Source organism: Marmota monax, unplaced genomic scaffold, assembly GCF_021218885.2.
Source record: "Marmota monax isolate L192 unplaced genomic scaffold, Marmota_monax_Labrador192_F-V1.1 WCK01_AAM20220418_F8-fsc00360, whole genome shotgun sequence".
Lineage (NCBI taxonomy): Eukaryota > Metazoa > Chordata > Mammalia > Rodentia > Sciuridae > Marmota > Marmota monax.
Window position 1 is genome coordinate 816,871 of NW_026694905.1, and position 6,922 is coordinate 823,792.

At 42.1% G+C, this 6,922-nt stretch overlaps 1 non-coding gene across 1 annotated transcript; it reads right to left on the reverse strand.

Annotated features, from left to right (window-relative positions):
• Positions 1-1,539: 1,539 nt before the first annotated feature.
• Trnat-ugu (transfer RNA threonine (anticodon UGU)) lies at positions 1,540-1,612 on the reverse strand. Its single transcript has one exon. It is a non-coding gene; the product is annotated as a tRNA-Thr (tRNA).
• Positions 1,613-6,922: the final 5,310 nt, after the last annotated feature.

Genomic DNA, 6,922 nt, shown 5'->3' on the forward strand with positions numbered 1-6,922 from the left:
ATGCATGGGGCAAGGTGTGACGGAGGGAGGTGGAGCTCCCCTGCCCTCTCTGCCACCTTCCCAGCCCTCCAAGTGTTCCCTAATCCGCGAACTCTCTGAACTTGATAGTTTAGGGGTTCTTATGGAAGTTTTGTTACTTAGGCACAATCAATTACATCATGGATTCTTGGTGATTGACTCCAATGCTAACCTCCTCTCTCTTCTCCAGAGCCTGGAGGCAGGGGTGAAAGTTTCCAATCCCACAGTTGGGTTTTCTGTTAACCAGCCCCCAGTCTGAAGCTATCTAGAGTCCTGAGTGACCAGTCCTTTTAATATGATACACAAGATACTCACATGACTCAGGAGATTTCAGGGGTCTTAGGAGCTGTGCTCCAGGAACCAGGAACAAAGAGCAGATGTTTATTTCTATCACACAACAGAAATGAAATAGCATCATAAAATGCTTCCCCAGTGAAGACTAAACCCACTGGTCCCCTTTTCTAGAGCAAGATGGAGCCAGAACCTGGCCCAGCATTTAGTCCAACATCACAGAATAGACAAGGTGGTAGAGGTCCTGCCTCTTACTCTCTTCAACTCCGGCTCCAACCTCCACTCCTCATAAATGTTGAGCACAGTGATCAAATTTGGTGGACCAAAATTGAGGTACAGCATTAAGAGAGATTTTTTTGTTAACATTCTTTATTTTCACAGGATGTGGAAAGCTGTGCAAAAAATCACAATTTTGGTTCTCTTTTGGGATTAAATTTGACTGCAGAGAGAAGGGAGGCATTAGGACCCTTGACAAAGAGGAAATTATGATACAAGATAATGTAATGTCAAAATGTTACTCACTGGGGCTGGGGATGTGGCTCAAGCGGTAGCGTGCTAGCCTGGCATGCATGCGGCCCGGGTTCGATCCTCAGCACCACGTACAAACAAAGATGTTGTGTCCGCTGATAACTAAAAAATAAATATTAAAATTCTCTCTCTCTCTCTCTCTCTCTTTAAAAAAAATGTTACTCACTAATGGATCAAAAAAATGTGGCACATACACTCAATGGAATATGATTCCTCCCTAAAAAGTGAAATCCTATTGTTTGTGACAACATAAATGAACATGGAGGACATTACGTTAAGTGAAATAAGCCACACACAGAAAGAAAAAATATTGGGTGATTTCACTTCTATCTGGAATCATACAAAGTTCGATTCACAGAAGCAGACAGTAGAACAGTGGTCACGGGGGCTCTGGGGAATGGAGAGACGTTGATCAAAGTGTTCAGACTTTGAGTTATACAAAAAGCATAAGCTCTGGAGGTCAGATGTATGGTGTGATGACTATACCTAATAATACCGTACTGTAGTAGAGGGAATGGAGATAGGAAAAGGAAAGAGTGGAATGAATCTGAAAAGAAATTTCCTATGTACATATATGCATACACCATAGTGAATACCACTATCATGTAATCCATAAAACTTATTAATTCATACACGATGGACCCTGAAGTTGATTTCATTTCACAGTTATTGTGAATTTTGCTTTTTTGTTTGTTTATGTTTTGGTGGTGCTGGGGATTGAACCCAGGGCCTTGTGCATACAAGACAAGCACTCTACCAACTGAGCTATATCCCCAGCCCCAATTGTGAATTATGCTGCAAGAAAGAGGGAAGTGTGCATATATCTTTGGCATACTCATTCCAATAATACAATTTTTATTTGTTATTTATTTGTTAATTAGAAAAGATATATTCCAAGCTTGTATAATTACATCAAAATCTACTGTCATCTATAACTAAAAAGAACCAATAAAAAGACTGTATTTTATACTTGAAATTAGCTAAGAGAGTAGATCTTAAATGTTATCACTTCCAAAATTAAAAGTCTGTGACATGATGGATATGTTCATGAACTTGACTTAATCACTTCATCATGTAAACATATATCAAAGCATCATTTGTGTTGTATGCTGTAAATATATGCAGTTTTAGAAATGATATTGACATTTATAAACTTTATTTCTAATTGAAAAATAATACATATGTACATATTTATGAGGTACAATATGTTTCACATGTGTTTACAATGATAAAATCAGGGTCATCAACAAACCTATCACATCATAAAGCATTTACAATCTACTGTTTTGGCAATTTTAAAATATACAATGCATTATTATTTTTCATAGTCACTATTCTATAATTAGATCACTGAAGCTCCTTCCTCCTAACTCTGTATCAACACCCCCCCCCCCTTCCTCCTCCACCATCTGGTAACCACTATTTTTTAATGAGTTCTACTCTTCCAGACTCCACATGTGTGAGGTCATGCAACACGTGCCTTTCTGTGCCTGGCATGTCCTCCATGTTCATCCATGTCCTTGCAAATGATAGGACTCTTCGTCAAAAGCTAAAGAACTCCGCTGTGTCTACATACTGCATTTTATTTATACACTTATTCATCCACTATGGACCCTGAAGTCGATTTCATTTCACGGCTATTGTGAATTATGCTGCAAGAAAGAGGGAAGTGTGCATATATTTTTGGCCTACTCATTTCAATAATGCAATTTTTATTTGTTAATTATACCTTAACGGGGCTAAGGCTGTAGCTCAGCAGCAGAGCGCTTGCCTGGCATGTGTGAGGCACTGGGTTCGATCCTCAGCACCACATAAAAATAAACAAATAAAATAAAGGCGTGTTGTCCATCTAAAAAAAATTAAAAAATTATACCTCAACAAAGTTGGGGAGGGAGAGAAAGGATATTCTGACCATTTGGCAAATTAAAAAATGAAGGAATATTGTTCAGGTTCTTCACCGTGAAGTGAGAATTTCTGTGACCAGTTACTTCTGGAGGGCCAGTGCTAACTGGGAAGTGGAACAGGTGACACCTCAGTCACAGGTGTCACTCATGTCCCTCAGCCCCAGGGATCACTAGCTGGCACAGTATGGGATAGGTGTGGGCAGGATTCTGCCAGGCCTCTCACCAGGGCATTTCTTCCTGATTCAGGCTGATGGGGACGACCACCACGTTCAAGATCCCCAGAAGAAAATCCGAAGGCTTGTCCCTTGTTGGGACAATGTGGAGAAGTGTTCAGAGAGCTTGAGCACTGTGTGATGGGACAGGGAGGAGGCCCCCCCAGAAACCAGCCAGAAATTCCCAGGGTAGCCCCTCTCTCCCTTGTGCTCCAACTCTGGGGATTCCTGATGGGTGACCCCCTTCATCTTGGTTCCTTCCACATAGGTGGTAAAAGAGAGAAGCATTAGAAGAAAATTTGAGTATAGTAAGGCCAACAGATCATAAAATGGCTGCTACTAAAAAGATAGTCTATTACTTATCCGTTCTAACAGACGGGGTCATGTGACACCCTGGAGGTCACGTGGATTAAAAGCCTGTTCCAGGGGAAGCGATGGTGAGGCAGGGTGAGCAGGCTCAGGACTGGCTAGCTTGGGCAATTCCGCAGTCCCTGGGCTGCACAGGCTCTCCCTGGCTGTCTGGTATCTGGGATGGTCGGGGGTGTGGGCTCTGTGTTGGCTGATTTGGATTTGAAAAGAGCACCCTCAGAAGATTCTTTTACTTTGTCCAGGAGCTGGTCAGTCCTGGGAGGGGCTGTCTCTGCAGGGTCAGCAAGGCACCAGGTATCAAAGCCTCAGAGTACAGTCCATAGAAGACTTGGTGAGTTAACACACGGGTCAAGTTTTTATGTCATTTTTTGCAAAACCATTCAAGATTCACACTGGTGGAATCCAAGCCATCTCACCAATGTCAAGATGAGATTTTGTAAAATCCCAGACCACCAGAGGCACATGCCAGTCATGCCTTTGTAGAGAACATGCATTTTTGTTTAGAGACCCTCCATGGACAAATAGAGGACCTCACATCTTAGGTGTTGCTCTGGTGAGCACCCCAGGTGGGGTTGGGTACCAGGTCCCAACATTTTAGCTTTCACTAGGTCTTGGATCCGTGAACTATATAAAATATGTCACATGTAATCCGATTTCAGCAACGTTTGTGATCAGTATTTTGAAGACACTAAATCATTTTTTTTGGAGCAGAATTTTTACTCTGAAACATTTTTATGAGTTCACTTAACCAGAGCTATGTTTTAATTGTGTTCGGTAGAAGAGCAATAACAGGATCTGGCTAGGAAACACAATTTTTTTTCTTTTTCTTTTCTTTCTTTTTTTTTTAGGCTTGAGGCACAAAACAACAAATAATCAAAAAAATTTTTTTACATGAAAAGAAAAGATGCCTTCCCCTCGTATAATATTCCTAACAGCTGGAGCTGAACTGTTAAGCATCAGGGCTTTATTCTTTCCAAAATATTGGCAGGGCACTTGACATGCATTTTTTTTAAAAAGCCTATTTTTTCACTGTATATGTATAGGCAGAACGTTCATCTGTGTAGTCAAAGCAACCGCAGGAAAATCTGTTCCAGGTGTGGCAAACTAAAGAGCTACAAAATCTGAAGTAATCACAGGCATATGATATGAAGGAGGGTCAAAATGTAAAATTCAGGATTATACTCTTGAATCTATCAAAATTTTCCAGATAATAATTTCTTAAAAAATATTTTTTAGTTGTTGATGTACCTTTTTATTTTCTATTTGTTCATATGTGGTGCTGAGGATCAAACCCAGTGCCTCGTACATGCTAGGAAAGCGCTCTCCCACTGAGCCATAACCCTAGCTCCTCCAGATAATAATTTTAAGAATAACGTTAAAGTACATTTACTAGATCTTTTTCCAATTTTACAAATACCTCTTAAAATAAGTTATCTTTATGATACTTATATAAATCTGTGAATCAAATTGGCTTTTATGTCGTGTCTTCTCTGAAGCTTCTAGGTAAGATACCAAGTGTTTGAACGTGCAGTGTTAATCGCCATAACACGCCTGAAAATTCAGAGCTGGGTCCTGACATACTCTCTAAGATGAGGAAAACTTCATTTTCTTTCAACTCTTCTGATTTCTTGGGTAACCATTTGCTAAACATCAGCCATATCCCAGGTCCTCAGGCACCAGGCATTGGGGACACTCATTAAACAGGGCAGACTCAGTCCCTGGCTTCTTATATCTTAGCATCAAATGAGAGAAAAATAATTCTATGAGCAATTTTAGATTGTTCACTATGATAAATGTCATGATAGTGAAATACAATGTACAGAAAGAATGTAGCATGTCATCTGTGGTGGACAAGGGAATCAAACTTAGCAGTTATCAATGGTAGGTGACTTAACAGTCTCCTTTCTTCTGGTCTTTTGTACAATATTTGAGAAGATTGAAACACCTGCCCGATAAGGAAGTGAGTAACCTTGTGTTTTCTGGAACTCATGTTACCAACAAGAAGGGAGGCAGTCTTACCACGAATCCTGTTCTGCAGAAAACAGACAGGAGGTGACCCACCAAACTGCTGCCCAGCCCTTGACCAAAGTCCACCCCCACTTTGAACTCTGGAGTTACATGAATAAATGTCCTTTGCTATTTAATTTAGGTTGGTTTATCTGTGCTATAATTGACAGCATGCTGACTCATTAGAAAGGAGGAAGATGGAGAGAACATTCTAGAGGCAGTGAACGAATGTGTAAGGGCCCACAGTGATGGGAATGGGAAGCCCTGTGTGGCTGGAGGATGGAGAGGGATGGAGAGAGGAGCTCTCAGGACTGGGAAGCAAGCTGCCTGCCGTTCTGTCTCCAGGGCTGGGGGAACCTCTTAGGGGTTCACTCAGGGGTTGGGTACTGCCTGGCCCACCAGGAGAGTCACCGTGGCTGCCAGGGGGCTTAGCGACAGGAATTCTGGCTAGAAGACTGTTCCAGTACCTCGAAGCTTCTCAAACATTTTGGTCTTAGGATCCCTTTCCATGAAAAACTTATTGAGGAGGACCCCAAAGAGCTTGTGTTTTTATGGGTTGTGTCTACCAATTTTGCCAAAGTAAACAATAGAATAGAAATTCGAAACATAATTTAATTCACTTAAGATAACACGAATCAATCCATGAGGTCATTTTGCAAAGCTCTTTAAAGTCCAGCCCAGTGGGAGCCGGATGGTCTCCTCTGCTTTCCCTGACAGTCTGCCGTGAGGAATTCTCAGTTGCAGTAATATGGAGAAAAATGTCAACTTACTCTGATATGCAGTTGGAAAAGGGAGGGATATTTTGACAGCCTTTTCAGATAACTGTGCTTGTTACTCTCTAACCGTACACCAACACTCAATAGCTCATAGTTTCTTAAAGGTAGATTGCCAAGGGGGGACCCTGACACCGTGGTGATGAACTTCTACTCAGATACATTAAAATCCACTGGTCTCTCTCCCACCTGGCACGGCCTTTGCTCAGGCACGGTTATGATCGTTCAGATAACCTGAAAGCATCCCAGAGATCCCAGGGGTCCCCGGACTGTCCCTTGAGAGTCACTGATGTAAATTAAAGAAGCTACGCAGGACCCTGAACAAGGGCAGTAAAAGGACAAGTCAAGTAGAAGTGTAGTGAGAAATGGGTCGATCAATGTGGCATCCTGGAGGCACCGAGGATGGGTGGATTTAGGAGAAGAGGAAGAGATGTCTCCCCAGGTTCCGGCCCAGGTGGATGATGCTACATTCACTAACAGGATAGGAACTGAGAATCGGGTTTGGGAAATTAAGGTGGATCTTTTGGGCTCCTTGGACTGAACCAGAGAGAGCTCCCTCTGAACTGACGTGAGTCAAACATAGTCAGTGCGGACGACCGTCATTACAGCCAGAGAGCAGGTGAGGTCCCCAGCAGAGAGTTCTCTTCCAGCACAAAGAGAGAAGCACCGAGAGTGGAAATCTATAAAGGAGAGAGATTGAGGGGACGAGTAGGAGGAAGAGGAAGAACCCAAGAGCAGATGGAGATGAAGAAGAAAAACCAAGAAGATGTCATGTCTCGGAAGGCAAGAGGCAAGGAAGGGTTTTAAGGAGTTAGGGATC